Here is a 16,912-nt window from a genome sequence, read left to right as displayed (position 1 = left end):
ATTTCTTCAGTGTTGTCACATGAAAAGATAATACAATATTTACAAAAATGTGCGGGGTGTACTCCCTTTCGTGAGCTACTGTATATATATATATATATATATATCAAAAATATTAATTCAACACTTATGCAAAAAAGCCATCCTCCATAAATGGAAATACACTGACCCCTTCCCCTCTCATCTTTTTTCATACAAAAAATATTGTAAATGTATTTTGTATGGATTGATACACTCAGTAGTATCAAGCCAGATTATTAACCAATGACCCGCTAAATGAAATCTCCCTTCCAACCTAAATCTCACCCTTCAATTTATTGGGCAGGGCCTCCCTCCCTTTCTTCATATATTGCTAAATATAAATCTGAACACTACCCACATAATACAGTATTTAATGTTCAATGTTTAATACTTGACTCTGTGTTATCAGTTTGATTTCACCCAGTACAGTTAAAGTACGGTAACTATTGATTTGTACCGTCGCAGTGGCCAAATGTTGCAGCAACAGGCAACCCCTAATGTTAACTGCATTCTCGCTTAAAATAAACCCAAAAAATAATAATATTTTTAATTTATGCATCTTGAGTCAACCCTATTGTCTCATGAACAATAAAAACTATTAGCAGTGCAAGTTAGCAACCCAGGTTAATAGTAGCTATAGGCACCCAAAGCTGTATAACTACAGAAAAGTATAAGTCTTGGAACAGCATGTGTGTGCTATAAAGGGGTCATATATTATTCAACTCTTCAGTGGAGACAGCATAAAATCAATAACAATCCAATACCGAACAGCTCAGTGAAAAGTTCAGCACATTTGTATCAATGCGGTAATGCTAAAATGTAGATCTTAAAAAAATGTGATAGTATATTAAAGGTCATTATGTGATCTGTAATTTACCATGTGAAATTACTTGTTATGTATTGTGCTATGTCGCATTCCTACCGACAGCAATTAAAATGAAAATATAAATTATTAACATTAGGCATAGTGTCACAGCATGCCTAAACCACCCAATAATCATTCACCCTTACTAACATCACAGAATTTGCATGGAGCCATTCAGAATACATTCAGATCTGATACTATTGTAACTCAGTAAAATGAGCCATGAAGTCTTTTGTGTGAATCTGTTCCAGTAATCCAGTAATAACCGACAAATGTTTAAATTCTTTGTTTAGACTTTTTATTGAAGAGACGAGGGGTTCTCTTTAAGGTTCTTAGGAGGTAAGTTGAATATGCATGGCTCTGTCAATTATCACATAGCCTAGCTCGTCAATGCACCATAAAGTCTTGCTAACCGTAATGGACTTATCAAACTTATAAAAAAAACTTTGGCTACTAAAAGTGGTTATTTTTAGTAAAGGTAATAATATAAAGAAAAGGGATAGTGGAGGCTTCATCAGCTGCAGGTACTCATGAACTGAGCTTCATAAAGCTTCCATATATGACAGCTTCCCACTGTCATTGGTTCCTAAGGAAGCTATGGATGCTTGCAACCTCTGTGTCCCTAGGAGCCACTAATGTCACTTGGAATCCTCAAGTAAACAAAAAAATAGCAGTGACATTAACCAAATATGGCCCTGACCATATTTGGTCAGTGATGTCACCACCATCCTCACCACTTCCCTTATAAAGCTAATCACAGCCCCGGGAGCAGCTATGAGTAGTGTTGGGATCGGGTTTCCAGATTCTGATAAGACCCCCACCGGCAGACCTACACAACCACTGGCCAGGGTTGTAAGAAAGAGACTTTTATCCTCATCAACATGTGGACAAGATGCTTCGTTGAATGCATGTGGCATGGTATTGTTCATGAGAGGGGCTACACTCACCCTCCTCTTTTCCTGTCCAGCCAGGCTGCATGCTCGGATTAAGGGTCTGGTATGGATTTTTATGGTGACGCTATGCTTTTTTTTTTTGCGTGGAGTCCCCCTTAAAATCAAGCCAAAAGGTCTGCTATGAATTTCCTAGGGACCTCATACATTTCTTTTTGTTTGCTTTCCATAAAGTACCCCCTTGAAATCCATACCAGACTCAAAGAGCTAGGAATGCAGTTCACCAAACCCTGCCCGAACCAAACCCAAGGCAGTTTGTATTATTCCCAATTGTAAGCAATATCTTTCACAACTTAAAATGTATCTAAAGCCCCAGCTTTTTTTTGCGTTTGGAGGATTGGAGACAGCAAGCAAATCAAAGATTTTACCATTGTCACTGGCACAGAAGTCTTCAGGAACAGAAGAAATGTCCCATTAGCGAAACTTGTTCACTCGTTCTGGAGACACATCTAAGATGGACATTTCCCTCAATTTTGAACAATCTCCAGTGGGACCGCAAAAGAAAAAAAAGGGATAAGAAATTTAACCATTACCCTGGAGCATGGCAATAGCAATGGCAGGCTATAAAACAGAACTACAGCTTAAACTTGTTTTGGGCTTGAATACAGTGTTAAAACCTTTGGTTTGTATTGCTGTATCAGTAATACAACAAGAAGTGGAAGAAAAGTAAACATCTTTAAAGTGACTGGAAATTCCAGGCTGTTTAAGGTGCAGAAAGTGAGTATAACACTTCCCTGTAGGTACACAGATAGGAATAAAAGCCTTATGATTAAAAATTCATTAAACCATGCCACATGACATCCATAGGTATCCCTTGTGAAGGGTGGGTGCATGGATTTATGTTCCAAGATCCTACAATTAAGAGAAAACCAGCACACCAAGAAGTAGATTCTGATGCATAATTTACACTTATGCCGCATACACACGATCAAACAAGCGGGTGGAAAAGTCCGGCAAACTCAAGTCCGCCGGACAATCCCCCCGTGTGTAGCCTCCGGCATACTTTTTTGTACTTAGAAAGTAGTTTTACACTCCAATCTTACCGCCGGACTCGCATCTCGGCGGACAATCCGGCCGTGTGTATGCCAGTCCGCCGTACTTTTGAAATGAGCAGACTTTTCCCGTCCGGAGAAAAGTCCGCTCATTTCGAGCGGGTCTTCAGGTAGGCGGGGCCCGCGAAGGATACGTCGCTGGCCCCGCCGCCTGGTATGGACTTAAAGGGGAACCCCAACGCCAAAAAAAATCGGCGTGGGGGTCCCCCCAGGTCCACATCAGACCCTTGTCCGAGCACGCTACCCGGCCGGCCAGGAAAAGGGGGGCGAGCGAGCGCCCCCCCTCCTGAGCCGTACCAGTCCACGTGCCCTCAACATGGGGGGTGCCTTGGGGAAGGGGGGGCCGCGCGGCCCCCCACCCCAAAGCACCTTGTCCCCATGTTGATGAGGACAAGGGCCTCTTCCCGACAACCCTGGCCGTTGGTTGTCGGGGTCTGCGGGCGGGGGGCTTATCGGAATCCGGGAGCCCCCTTTAATAAGGGGGCCCCCGGATACCGGCCCCCCACCCTATGTAAATGAGTATGGGGTACAATGTACCCCTACCCATTCACCTGTAAAATAAAGTACAAAAAAAAACACAACACACAAGGGTTAAAATAGTTTATTGCACAGCTCTGCACAGGGGTCTTCCATCTTCGGGGGTCTTCTCGCCGGACTCCTCCGCTATCTTCTTGTAGGCCACCGCCTGTAAAAGAGCTAGAAGAAGGCGCGGTGGCCCGGCAGAAGAACCGAAGAGGGGGACAAGACCCCTGAAGTCGGAAGAAGGGCGGCGGCGAGGAAGAAAGCCGGGCTCCTCCGCTAGTAAAAGAGCTACAAGAAGATAGCAGAGGAGTCCGGCGAGAAGACCCCCGAAGACGGAAGACCCCCGGAGCTGTGCAATAAACGATTTTAACCCTTGTGTGTTGTGTTTTTTTTTTTGTACTTTATTTTACAGGTGAATGGGTAGGGGTACATTGTACCCCATACTCATTCACATAGGGTGGGGGGCCGGTATCCGGGGGCCCCCTTATTAAAGGGGGCTCCTGGATTCCGATAAGCCCCCCGCCCGCAGACCCCGACAACCAACGGCCAGGGTTGTCGGGAAGAGGCCCTTGTCCTCATCAACATGGGGACAAGGTGCTTTGGGGTGGGGGGCCGTGCGGCCCCCCTTCCCCAAGGCACCCCCCATGTTGAGGGCACGCGGCCTGGTACGGCTCAGGAGGGGGGGGGGGCGCTCGCTCGCCCCCCTTTTCCTGGCCGGCCGGGTAGCGTGCTCGGACAAGGGTCTGATGTGGACCTGGGGGGACCCCCACGCCGATTTTTTTCGGTGTTAGGGTTCCCCTTTAAGTCCATACCAGGCGGCGGGGCCAGCGACGTATCCTTCGCGGGCACCGCCTACCTGGAGACGCGCTCGAAATGAGCGGACTTTCCTCCGCGTGTGTGGGCGAGTCCGTTCATTTCAAAAGTAGGGCGGATAGTACGGCGGACTTAGTACGCCGTATTAGTCCGCTGAAAAAGTGCCGTGTGCGGGCAAGTAGCCCGTTCGGAAAGTCCGACGGACAGTCTGGCGGGAAGTCCGCCAGACTAAGTACGTCGGGCAGACGGCTACATGTGTACGCGGCTTTACATTAAGTCCCATATTGGCAAAAAAGTTACACCTCAGAAGCACGGGAGCCCTCTTATTCAAGGTAACAGACAAAGAAAAAGAGGGCCACTGTGCTCCAGTCATGTATCTTTTTTTCTGAAATGGGACTTCAACAAATCATTCTTCAGAATGCACTTCTCGGTGTGCTGGTTTCTCTTAACCACTTAAGCCCCGGACCAATTTGCAGCCAAAGGGCCAGGCCCCTTTTTGCGATTCAGCATTGTGGTGCTTTAACTGACAATTGCGCGGTCATGCGACGTGGCTCCCAAACAAAATTGGCGTCCTTATTTTCCCACAAATAGAGCTTTCTTTTGGTGGTATTTGATCACCTCTGCGGTTTTTATTTTTTGCGCTATAAACAAAAATGGAGCGACAATTTTGAAAAAAATTCAATATTTTTTACTTTTTGCTATAATAAAAATCCCCCAAAAATATATAAAAAAATGTGTTTTCCTCAGTTTAGGTCGATACATATTCTTCTACATATTTTTTGTAAATAAAAACGCAATTAGCAATTATTGATTGGTTTGCGCAAAAGTTATAGCGTTTACAAAATAGGGGATAGTTTTATAGCATTTTTATTAATATTTGTTTTTACTAGTAATGGCAGCGATCAGCGATTTTTATTGTGACTGCTACATTATGGCGGTCACATCGGACATTTTTGACACGTTTTTGGGACCATTGTCATTTATAAAGCAATCAGTGCTATTTAAATGCACTGATTCCTGTGTAAATGACACTGCCAGTAAAGGAGTTAACCACTAGGGGGCGGGGAGGGGTTAAGTGTGTGTGTGTTTTTTTTAACTGTAGGGGGGCGTGGCTTGGCGTCTGATGTCACTGATCGTCTTTCCCTATAACAGGGAACAGACGATCAGTGACAGGCTCAGTAGGAAGCACGGGAGAGGTTTGTTTACACAGACCTCTCCTCGATCTTCAGCTCTGTGACCTGATCGCGGGACACCAGTGGTGATCGCTGGTCCCACGGCCATGGTCACAGAGCTCAGGATCGGGTCGTGAGCGCGCTGCCACTGGCGCGCTCGCGACGCCATTCTGCCAACGTAAATGTGCAGGAGGCAGTCCTTAAGCGGTCAATTGCAGGAATTAAAACCTGGAAAGCTTCTTATGCTATTCAATTTTTTAAATTCCACTTTAAAGAGGAGTCCTGGCCCCCCTCCCCCACAAATTTAACGTCAGCAGCTACAGATACTGTAGCTGCTGACTTTTACTATTAGGGAACTTACCTGCCCAGGCATCCAGCGGTGTCTTCAGCCGATTCTTGAATTGGGTGCTGGCGCCCCATCACTTTTAGGCTTCACTGCTGGATTCCTACTGCGCATGTGTGAAACTGTGGCAAACTCAGCCAGAAGTGGGAGCAGGTACCTGCTAAAATCAAGTACCCATTCTCCCCTCGCCCCCCCCCCACCCCCCAAAAAGGTGCCAAATGGGGCAGTGGAGGGATGGGAGGAGGCAAACAAGCGAAGCTTCCTCATTTTGGTGGAGCTCCGCTTTAAACCTCAAGTTTTACATTTCTATAGACACTGTGGATAGACAATTTTACAATTTACCACTATTTATGCTATTGTCTTTTTGATGTATTTAAAGTACAATTAAAGGGAAAACTTTTTTTATTTTTGGATGGAGTGGAGAGGGAATATAACCCCTGTCAGGTTTTTATTGCTGTCTGTGTCCCCGTTATTTGTCCTGTTTACCGTTATCACTGAAAGTGAAAGTAAAAGAAAATCCCCAATTTTGGGTTTTCTCCAGAAAAGTAATGGAGAGGAAGTTTTCTAATGGGGACACTAGTTCTGGTGACCTGGGGTGATTCCCTTAATTTGCAGGGATTTCCTCTCATTTCCTGTTTTGGCTATGGGATAGGAAGTAAAGGAAAATCTCCCCAATGGGACACAGATCGAAAAAATAAACCTAACAGACTTTATAACCCTCCCGTACTCTATCCAAAATGAAAATGGAAAATTGTATCAAATACTTACCATCATTTTCCTTTCCTGATGCCAATCCATGGCAGCATACATGTGAAATAGCTTGGCCCCTATATCCACCCACAGGATCTGTTTAAGTCTATAAAGGAAAAGCTAAAGAAATCTCCCCTATTCACCATAAAAATAACAAGAATAAAAAAGGGGGGTTGTATGCTGCCAAGGATTGGCGTCAGGAAAGGAAACTACGGTAATTATTTGATACAATCTTCTGTATGTATGCTACCAACATGGCAGCATACATGGGATAAATAGTGAGCTAAATAGGAAGGGTTAAAATGTATAATCAAACTTTATTACAATGAACATGGAAGCCTGGACCATCATTCCATCAAAGTCCATTCATGTACGAGCCCATGGATATTTCCTGTAGCCCATGAGGCAGGTGCACTGCGCCAACCAGCCTACTGCTTTGCAGCTGTCTCCATAGGCATTTGGCATGCACTGCTCAACTTAAAGATGCAAAAATGGGAGAGGTTGGTCAATTTTTTCTTTTATAAATTTAAACAGGTCCTGTGGGTGAATATAGGGGTGAAGCTATATCACATGTATGCTGCCATGTTGGCGTCAGGAAAAAGTTTTGCCTATAGTTCGACTTTAAGCTTGGGAATCTCCCAAAATTCCTTTAATAATCTAGAAGGAAAAGCTAGGAGAGTTTTCAGGAACCGAAATGGATAGATGGAACACCACAAGTTTGCAGCCTCCAGCTATGAGAAAACCAGCCTATATGTCTGGTGTGCTGGAAAAGAGACAACATGTGTGTTTTTGTTTTTCTTGTGTTTTTGTTTTTTCTTTTTTTTTTCAAACCAAACCAATAAAAATGAAAACAAGCTGGCCAACCTATTTGTTGGACTCTTCCAATAAAATAGTACATATAACTGCTTTACGCAAATTGTTTAAAAATGTAAAAGGCATCTCTTCCTGCAACTGTCACCATCAGTCGAGCATTGCCCCTCACAGAAAGTCCTTTAGGAAGTCCAGTGTCTTTGCCCTTGTACACACGGTCGGACATTCCGACGGAAAATGTCCGATCGGACCGTGTTGTCGGATAATCCGACTGTGTGTGGGCTCCATCGGACTGTTTCCGTCAGAATATCTGACGGACAAAGTTTAGAGCTGGGCTATAAAACTTTCCGACAACATGATCCGATCGGACTTTGTCCGATTGTGTGTAGAGAATTCCAATCGGACAAAGTGCCATGCATGCTCAGATCAAATTCCTAGATCAAAGCTATTGGCTACTAGCCTGAACGTAGTCCCATCGTAACGAAATAACATTATCACGTTACGTACGATCGGATTTTCCGACAACTTTGTCCGACCGAGTGTATGCAACATCAGTTTCAGACAAAATCCGTCGACAAAATCCAACAGATTTTGTTGTCGGAATGTCAGACCGTGTGTACAAGGGCTTTCAGTTTGAATGGGGCCCAGCATGATTCAATCAACTTCCTGAGCGCCTAAGCTGCCATGGACGTGCTTCATGGGGGCATATAATCACATCAGCCTGCACTCATAGGAGAATTCTACAGAGCAGTATTGTGATCCCAAAAGAAGTAAGAAGACGTGTGACGTCACTAAACTGGGGTGAAGATCACTGGAAAACAGGTTTGTATATAATTTTAATAGGGCTGTTACTGATTAAAATTTTTGTGTTCGATTAATCTATTTTTTTTTTAATCGATTAATCGACTAATTTCGATTAATTATAAACGCACATACAGTTTTTTCAATTTTTTTTAAATTAAACTTAAAGAACAATGTAGAAAGTTAGTTTAACTTATAAAACGTATCTAGTATATCTAGGCATCACTTTAGCCAGTCACGAAGACATACCAGGGTGTTTACATTTTCTGGAAGCAGACAGGATCGCATTTTATTTACGATATACCCTGAAGAACTGAACAGTCTTTCACACGGAACAGATGTTGCCGGTACACAAAGAATTGTCTGCACAAAACTGCTTAGGACAGGAAAACGATGGTTATTAAGTTTCCACCACATGAGCGGATCCTCCGTTTCTGGAATGGGAGCTTCTACTTGGTACCGCGTCAGCTCGGCCTGTACACTGTGTACTGCATCTGATTCGTCAGCTGAGGATTGTGATTCAGAGTCGCTCAGCAACAGAGTAAGTTTTTGTTTCTTCGGCACAGGTACTTTTGTCTCATCATTGCTTTTTCCTTCTAAGTCTGTTGGACGTCCTGCTGGCTGTGTTCTATCGTGGAAGGCCCTGCATGCATTCGACAATGCTGTCCACACTGCTTCGCGTTTCTCTCTTCTTAAACAGGTGAGTTTCTTGTAACGTGGATCTAAAGCCACAGCCATTTGCAATATTGTCAAAGCATCAATGCCTTCAATTCTGTTTGTGAAGTCGTTCAATGTTGCAGTTTTGAATCGTCCAATATAACCTGGATCGTCATCATTAACTATTAACAGTCTACGCAAAAAGGCCTGTAATGGAAGAACGGCAGAACATGTCGCATATTGTTCCCCCCCAACATATTCCGTAGCATCTGCAAGTGAACCTAAGACTGATGTATATTTGGCCATTTTGTCCCAATCTGACTCTGTCAGTTTTGGTCCACTGTAGTTTTTTGGATGATCAATGTGATACTGCATTATGGCATCTTTGACTTTGGCAATCTGGCTAACATCATGTAGGTACTGTTCCAACGAGTTGCCACATCCTGTTGCAATTTGTGGAACATGACATCTTTCGGTGAAGAGACACTGGAATGGCTGCTCTTCAGTTCAGATGTGTTGGCCGAGCTGTGCTTGAAATGTCCAACTAAGTGTCGACATTTTGCCACAAGAGGTGATGAGTCAGCTGCCTTCAAACCTGCTAATATGCTAAGTTGAAGACAATGTGCGATACATGGTATGTGACTGTAATCCGTTTGTCCGATAGCAGCAACCATGTTTCGTGCATTGTCCGTTATGATACAGCATATTTTATCGGTGATGTTCCATGTTGCAGCAAATTCTTTATAGAAACTGGCAACGTTTTCAGCAGTGTGTCGTTCATCCACAAGTAAGCAACCTAAAGCTACTGATCTCAGTTTCCAGTCGGAATCAATCCAGTGTCCTGTTATACCACAGTATGATTCATTGTTGTTTGAGGTCCAAAAGTCAGTAGCGAGAGCAATACTGTGAATACTTTCTATAGCTTTCTTATGCTGTGTTAGTTTCTCGTTGTACATCTGACCAATTACAGCGTCGATGGTACGGCGAGTGGGTAACTTATAAGTCTGGTTTTGAAGAGCTATACGTAGTACTGTTTGTAGTCCATCATCTTCCACAATTGCTGTTGGACGTCCTGAACTGGCAATCCACTGAGCAATAGCAATTTTCAAGTCCGCAGAAACTTTGTCACTTATAGGCTTGTTTGACTGAGACGACAAGAAATTAGATATTGATGATTGTACTGAAGAACTCTTCTGCCGGTCACTGTTGACAACGTGTTGATACTTAAGTGGATGTTTGTGCTGTAGGTGGTACGTCAGCGATGTATTTGAACCACGAAAAGCAAACTGTTTATTGCAGTGAATGCAGTAAACTTTGTTGCCATCGTCTACTTTGCCATCAGCAGTTAGTCTAAAAATGAAATGCTTGCTCAACTTTCCGCTTATATGCTTAACTGCAACGTTGCTTTCATTGCTCGCCATTGTTGTTTACTGTCTAAACATCTATGTAAATTAAAATTTTATATAGAACGCCAAGGATCTCTTTCCGTCACACTGTTAACAGTGGAGGTTTTCAAGTTCTCACAGAACGTTTCCCTTTTTGCCCCCTTCCCTTGATGGAGCCTGATGCATCCTCCTGCTCCACAGATACAAAGGTATCGCAATCCAGTGGGTGCAGTTTGCACGCATTCAGCAGGGTAAGTCTCACTGTCCAGGCTATAAAAGCAGAAAGAAATATGCAATCAGTGCAAAAATTAATAAACCCCCCCCCCCCCCGTATGCAAGCTGAACACTAAGGAATTTCAATTTCCACAAAAAAAAAAGTGCAGCGCAAATTGAATCAGTCCCACATATAAATACATAAACAGAGAGTGATGATAAATAGAATGTCCAAATCGCTGACAATCCCTCCACCTCTGGTTTAACTACTTTCACCTCCCAGCATGGACCCCTGAGCAAACAGGAGGTCATGCAAGCAGAAAAACAGTCGGTTAGCACGGATGAAAGACTTTCTTCACATCTCCTTATTACTCAGCAAGGGGACCGGATCATAAGTACAAATGAAGCAACAGCAGACGCCACGCCGGACGGCACAAATCTACAGCTTATCAGCCAATAGGGCAAAATATACACTGTCCAGGCTGTCCGGTGATGTCACGGACATTAAGGGTGCAACAGATCAAAAAACTCACAGTTTGGATCATTCCTCAGATCAGAGTCACGGATTGGATAATTTTTCGGAACACCACCATATATAGTCCCCACTGTAATATCCACATCTCCCCCCATACTGTAATATCCACATCTCCCCCCATACTGCAATACCCACATCTCCCGCCATACTGCAATATCCACATCTCCCGCCATACTGTAATATCCACATCTCCCGCCATACTGTAATATCCATATCTCCCCCATACTGTACTGTCCACATCTCCCCCATACTGTACTGTCCACATCTCCCCCATACTGTACTGTCCACATCTCCCCCCATACTGTACTGTCCACATCTCCCCCCATACTGTACTGTCCACATCTCCCCCCATACTGTAATGTCCACATCTCCCCCATACTGTAATGTCCACATCTCCGCCATACTGTACTGCCCACATCTCTGCCATACTGTACTGCCCACATCTCTGCCATATTGTAATGTCCACATCTCCGCCATACTGTACTGCCCACATCTCCGCCATACTGTACTGCCCACATCTCTGCCATATTGTAATGTCCACATCTACCCCATAATTTACTGCCCACATCTCCCCAATACCTTAATATTAACGATTGTCTGCTCTGTCCGGAATAGACAGCAGGCAGACCCATCCATCTTCAGAGTAGACGGAACAAACAGGCGGGCGATGATGACGTCAGCGCGCCACTACTAAGCCGCCGTCGGGTGGACCAAGATGGCCGCAGCTCCGGAGCTAGGCCGAAGCCGCGGCCTTTCCTATGGGCGTGACCGCGGAGCTCACTCCGCGGATCGTCCTCGATCAAAATAATTTTGATCGATCAAAGAAATTAACGATTAATCGAACAATTAATCGTTAATTTCCGCAGCCCTAAATTTTAATTTAAAAAAAATATATAAATGGGTATAATATGGGTGCTCCAATGTTAGGGGGCTGAAAACTGAAGGTGGGGGACTAGGCTGGAGCTTCACCGGTAGTTTTTTTAGGAAGCCTAACTAGAGATAATCAGTATGTGTTATATTGACCCTAGGGATCTCTTGGACCCAAGGAGCACACGCCTAGTTACAGCTGTGACTTTGGCAGCACCTACGCCTAGGAAATTGCCAGCTAGAATCTCTAATCTGTGTGGTAAATATGTCTTCTTTTGGGTGTTTAAACATTTTAAAATAGTGATAAAATATCCTTTTCAGACTGGACAGTTTTGGGTTGCTTTTCTATACACTGTCCGCCAGCAAAGCAGTAATCTATATTTAACTAAGCAAGACCATTGTGATTTGCAGCCATTACCCTCTGTAACGCTGCACCTTGCTCATCCAAATGGGTGGATCAGAAATTCCCTTACAAGAAATGGCAGTTGTCCAACTGGCAACAGATAAAAGATGAGTTCATCACTCAGAATAATTGTGCTCCACAGAGAGTCTGAATAATACTACCCAGGGGTCCGTTATTTCTATATGTGCCAGCAAACAGGGGGTGATATGTATCACTGCTAATGTATTGCTGTAATGCTGCTAATTTCTCTTATCTTTCATGGACTCAGGAGCTTAATCTGTTTACATGACTTGTTTTTTTATTGCTCTCAGAAACGTACAAGGATACCACAATAGAAAACATATCTAATTAACATAACTTAGGCTAGATTTTTTTTTTTTATTCTTTTTTTACATGAGGGGAACAGCGCCTCCGACAGTCGTAAAAATTGTTGAACCTACATTTTTCCAGGGTGTGGCAGAGGGGTTCTCATAACACAATGCAAGATTTGAATTAGTAGTAGTGTTTTTTATCTTGCCTGTATCATTTTTTATCCTCCAAACAGGACCTAAAGGCAGTGTTGGAGTTGGTAAGTCTGAAAAACACTAAATAGACAATATGTTATAGCATGGGTGCTTAACCTGTGGCCCTCCAACTGTTGTGGAACTACAAGTCCCCATGAGGCATTGCAAGGCTTACATTTACAAGCATGACTCCCAAAGGAAGATGGGAATTGTAGTTCCGCAACAGTTGGAGGGCCACAGGTTGAGCACCCATGCGTTTGTTAGTGTAGCAAAGGATTAATATTCTTATATACTTGGAAATGAGGCTCGGCCTGCAGTTCCTGTAACTGTGCTGCCCTGGAAACACTCACTACGGCACTGCTATAGCCACTTGCCGACCGCCGCACGCCGATATACGTCGACACAATGGCAGCAGTAGGAAAATGGGGGTACATGTACGTCCCCTTTAACTGGCGGGGCTAGCAGGTGCAGGTGCGCCATGTACAGCGTGACCCTGTGCCATGGGACCCGCAGACTCAATGTCCGCCGGTTTCCCGGAGATCGTGTCACGAAGCCGCAGAACGGGGAGATGTAAACAAACCATTTCCCCGTTCTGCCTAGTGACATGATAAAGATCACTGCTCCCTGGACTCGGGAGTAGTGATCGCTGTCATGTGAGTGGTAGCCCATCCCCCCACAGTTAGAATCACTCCCTAAGACACACTTAACCCCTTGATCGCCCCATAGTGTTTAAGTGTCAGTGTCATTTACACAGTAATCATACTTCCCAACTTTTTGAGATACTATCAGCAAAAGTATGCAGGCATAGGACACACCCCTTGCCATGCTCCCTTAAAGGAGAATTGTACAAAAAAAAAATCAAGATTGGTTAAACTCACAACTGCTTTTTTTACCACTAATATTCCTTTATATTCGCTTTCGGAATTTAAAAATGCAGCAATTTAGAAATCAGATGAAAGGTTTAGGTCTGGAAAACACTTTTTGATAGATAAAAAGTGCATTTTATATACATCTATATAGATCAGACCAAAATGAGGGACAAATGAAGAGGAATGAGGGACATGCTCCAAATCAGGGACAGTCCCTCCAAATCAGGGGCAGTTTGGAGCTATGAGTAATCAGTGCATTTTTATAACACCGATCGCTGTATAAATGACAATGGTCCTAAAATAGTGTCAAAAGTGTCCGATGTATCCGCTGTAATGTCGCAGTCATGATAAAAAAAATAATAATAAAAATGCCATAAAACTATCCCCTATTTTGTAGACGCTATGACCTTTGCGCAAACCAATCTATATACGCTTATTGTGATTTTTTTTTACCAAAAATATGCAGAAGAATACATATCAGCCTAAACTGAGGAAAAAATTATTTTTTTATATATTTTTAGGGAATATTTACTATAGCAAAAAGTATTGCATTTTTTAAAATTTGTCGCTCTTTTTTTGTTTATGGCGCAAAAAATAACAAATGCAGAGGTGATCAAATACCACCAAAACAAAGCTCTATTTGTGTGAAAAAAAGGAATTAAATTTTGTTTGGGTGCAACGTCGCCGCGTACACACGACCGGACTTTCAACGGGGTTTCGACGGACCTTCCGAACGAACTGACTTGGCCACACATAAACGGACTAAGTCTGTTCGAAAGTCCGTTAGTTTTGAACATGATGCAGTAAGACGGGACTAAAAAAGGAAGTTCAATAGCCAATAGCGTCTCTTGCATCGTATTTGGTCCATCGGACCAGCATACAGACGAACAGTTTTCCAGATATGAATTGAGTCCGTCGGACAGATTTGAAACATTTTCCATTTCTAGGTCCGTCTGATTTTTTATGTGAAAAACGATCGGATTAGCCCACACACTATCGGATTGTCCGACGGACTGATTCCGTCTGACCTAGTCTGCCAGAAAGTCATGTATACGCGGCATAAGCCATTACTACATGCTTGCTTTGAACTACAATTCCAGCAGAGTGAGGCCAAGAGATTTAGGGGACTCTTTTTCCTTGGAGAGACCAGGACTGGGGCAGACTGTAACCTACCTCAGAGCAGTGACGCTGTGAGTGGGAGACACCTACCTGAGAACAGTTAAAGAGTTGATCACTATTCCAAAGCTTCGGAGTGAAACCTGGACTTTGGGGAGTCGGCAGTGTAGTTACAGAGCCAGACACTGAGGACACCATCAGAGAGTGTGAGAGGCCCATTTGCCTGCTTACATACAGTCAAGTCCATAAATATTGGGACATCAACACAATTCTAATCTTTTTGGCTCTATACACCACCACATACCACCTCATCAGTGAAGCATGGTGGTGGTAGTGTCATGGCGTGGGCATGTATGGCTGCCAATGGAACTGGTTCTCTTGTATTTATTGATGATGTGACTGATGACAAAAGCAGCAGGATGAATTCTGAAGTGCTTCGGGCATTATTATCTGCTCATATTCAGCAAAATGCTTCAGAACTCATTGGACAGCGCTTCACAGTGCAGATGGATAATCACCCAAAGTATACTGCGAAAGCAATCAAAGAGTTTTTTAAGGGAAAGAAGTGGAATATTATGCAATGGGCAAGTCAATCACCTGACCTGAATCCGATTGAGCATGCATTTCACTTGCTGAAGACAAAACTGAAGGACAAATGCCCCAAGAACAAGCAGGAACTGAAGACAGTTGCAGTAGAGGCCTGGCAGAGCATCATCAGGGATGAAACCCAGCATCTGGTGATGTCTATGCGTTCCCGACTTCAGGCTGTAATTGACTGCAAAGGATTTGCAACCAAGTATTAAAAAGTGAAAGTTTGATGGATGATTGTTAATCTGTCCCATTACTTGTGCGCCTTTAAAAAGTGGGAGGCACATATACAAACTGTTGTAATTCCTACACCGTTCACCTGATTTGGATGTAAATACACTCAAATTAAAGCCGAAAGTCTGCAGTTAAAGCACATCTTGTTTGTTTCATTTCAAATCCATTGTGGTGGTGTATAGAGCCAAAAAGATTAGAATTGTGTCGATATCCCAATATTTATGGACCTGACTATAGAACTGGTGAGCAGCTGCTGGTTACCCATGCAGAGGGGCAGGTTTGCCAGCTAGAAACACTTTAATATTGCATTCATAAACTGTTAAGAGCTTTACCTTTTATCAATAAAAAGCAGTTCTTGAGTTGCGGTTAAGTGGTTTACCTAGGCTGCACAGTGTAAGAGAGTCAATCCAGAAAGTACAGGAGCATACATGAGGCTGCACGGAGTCATGGAGTCAGCTATTCAGGGTGCTTTAGAGTAGTGTGACATGGGATGTAAAAGGAAACAAAGACAGAGGGCGCACCAGCCTTGTGCATTGCCTTTGCCGTTGCAAAGGTAATGCGCAAGGCTGGTGTGCCCTCTGTCTTTGTTTCCGTTTAGATTTTTTCCTGGGTTCCCCGCAACCCGTTGAGAGTGGCAGCACAGCAGATGTAGTGGTGTGAGTTGTGAAGATTCCCTTCCTTCCTTTTCCAATTTACCCAATGGCAATCTTTCAAGCGCAGGTGCATTTGTTTCTTTTTGTATGACATGGGATGCTCTGAGGTCATTTTTTGAGACAGGATGCTCTGGGGTTACTGCGTGACACAGGATGTTGTGGAATCAATAGAAGCCACAGGATACTGGAAGGGGTACTGGATGTGTACTAGAAGGGCATCTGTACTGGTAGGGAGGGAGCAGGTCTGTACTGGAGAAGTCTGTACTGAATGGAGGAGATCTGAATTGGAAGGGGGTGTCTGTACTGGAGAGGGAGGGAGAGGAGCCGTACTGGGGGAGGTCTACACTAGAGGGGGGGCTGTATTGGTGGGCAGGAAGATCAGTCTGTATAGGAGGGAAGGGAGGGGGTCTTTACTGGAGGGGGGTCTATATTGACGGGGAGGGAAGGGGTCTGTACTGGTGGGGAGGGAGTTGGTCTGTACTCGGGGAATCTGTACTGGATGGAGGAGATCTGATTTGGAAGGGGTTGTTTGTACTGGAGAGGGGAGTCTGTACTTGAGGGGCAAGATCTGACCTGGGGGAGGTCTGCACTAAGGGGGGGGGGGGACTGTATTGGTGGGGAGGAAGAGGGGTCTGTATAGGAGGGGAGAGAGAGGATCTGTACTGGAGGAGGGAGGGAAGGGGTCTTTACTGGTGGGGAGGGAGTGAGCCTGTACTGCGATGGGTGAAGCCAGGACTCACTGATATCATTACGCATGCTGGGACTGCCAATCTGGACTGTGTTTTTTTTTTTT

This window comes from Lithobates pipiens, unplaced genomic scaffold (genome assembly GCF_037356315.1).
Source record: "Lithobates pipiens isolate NorthernLeopardFrog02 unplaced genomic scaffold, aLitPip1_a1.2 Scaffold_19, whole genome shotgun sequence".
NCBI lineage: Eukaryota > Metazoa > Chordata > Amphibia > Anura > Ranidae > Lithobates > Lithobates pipiens.
This window is presented reverse-complemented; position numbering follows the sequence as displayed.